Here is a 1958-nt window from a genome sequence, read left to right on the forward strand (position 1 = left end):
AAAAAGGAGAATGTTATTAAAAGTAAATAAATAATAAGTATTTATTTATTTATTATTATTTTTTATTATACTTTAAGTGTTGGGATACATGTGCAGAACATGCAGGTTTGTTACATAGGTATACATGTGCCATGGCAGTTTGCTGCACCCATCAACCTGTCATCTACATTTGTATTCTCCTAATGCTATCCCTCCCCTAGCCCCCCAACCCTGACAGGCCCTGATGTGTGATGTTCCGCTCCTTGTGCCCATGTGTTCTCATTGTTCAACTCCCACTTATAAGTGAGAACATGGGGTGTTTGGTTTTCTGTTCCCGTGTTAGTTTGCTGAAAATGATGGTTTCCAGCTTCATCCATGTCCCTATAAAGGACATGCACTCATTCCTTTTTATGGCTGCATAGTATTCCATGGTAGTAACCAAAACAGCATGGTACTGGTACCAAAACAGATATATAGACCAATGGAACAGGACACAGTCCTCAAAAATAACACCACACATCTGCAACCATCTGATCTTTGATAAACCTGACAAAAACAAGCCATGGGGAAAGGATTCCCTATTTAATAAATGGTGTTGGGAAAACTGGCTAGCCATACGCAGAAAACTGAAACTGGACCCCTTTCTTATACCTTATACAAAAATTAACTCAAGATGGTTTAAAGATTTAAATGTAAGACGTAAAACTGTAAAAATCCTAGAAGAAAACCTAGGCAATACCATTCAGGACATAGGCATGGGCAAAGACTTCAAGATTAAAACACCAAAAGCAATTGCAACAAAAGCCAAAACTGACAAATAAGATCTAAGTAAACTAAAGAGCTTCTGCACAGCAAAAGAAACTATCATTGAGTCAACAGGCAGCCTACAGAATGGGAGAAAATTTTTGCAATCTATTTATCTGACAAAGGGCTAATATACAGAATATGCAAGAAACTTAAATTTACAAGAAAAAAAATCAAAAAGTGGGTGAAGGATATGGGCAGACACTTTTCAAAAGAAGACATTTAGGCAGCCAACAGACACATGAAAAAATGCTCATCATCACTGATCATTAGAGAAATGCAAATCAAAAACACTATGAGATACTATCTCATGCCAGTTAGAACAGCAATACTTAAAAAGTCAGGAGACAACAGATGTTGGAGAGGAAGTGGAGAAATAGGAACACTTTCACACTGTTGGTGGGAGTGTAAATTAGTTCAACCACTGTGGAAGACAGTGTGGCGATTCCTCAAGGATCTAGAGCTAGAAATACCATTTGACCCAGCGATCCCATTACAGGATCTGCACCCAAAGGATTATAAATCTTTCTCCTATAAAGACACATGCACACTTACGTTTATTGCAGCACTATTCACAATACCAAAGTCTTGGAACCAACCCAAATGCCCATCAATGTTAGACTGGATAAAGAAAATAAGTATTTGTTTTTAAAATAAATTTATAAACTGTATAGTATATATAGTATCTAGTCTATATAGTATATAATATAGTATGTAGTCTGAACATGTATATACACACAGTTTTAGAAGAGCAAAAAGAACATATATATACACACAGTTTTGGAAGTACACTAGGAAAAGAGTAATGAGCACTTAAAAAGGTACTAGTTTCTCTATGTAGCTATTATGGTAGACTTCAGTATCTTGTGAAATAATCACATTTGTATTTTGTTTCCTTTTTAACTCAAATAATAGCTATAGTCTGCATTTACAAAACTTGTTAGAAAACCTATATTTTTACTTTTTTCTTTTTAATTTTTTATCATTTTTGTATGAAGCTTTTTTAAGCCATGACAATCTAGAAATTCAGGGTTATTTAGTCCAAAGAGGTTAAGATCTCCTTCCAAAGTGAGGAAGACAGGAGCTGACAGAGTCAACACTATCGATACTGTACTTTTGCCATGTAACATTGACATTAAAAATTAATCACATCACTCATAGAAGCTTATTCAATA

This window comes from Mandrillus leucophaeus, unplaced genomic scaffold (genome assembly GCF_000951045.1).
Source record: "Mandrillus leucophaeus isolate KB7577 unplaced genomic scaffold, Mleu.le_1.0 Scaffold468, whole genome shotgun sequence".
NCBI classification, from domain to species: domain Eukaryota; kingdom Metazoa; phylum Chordata; class Mammalia; order Primates; family Cercopithecidae; genus Mandrillus; species Mandrillus leucophaeus.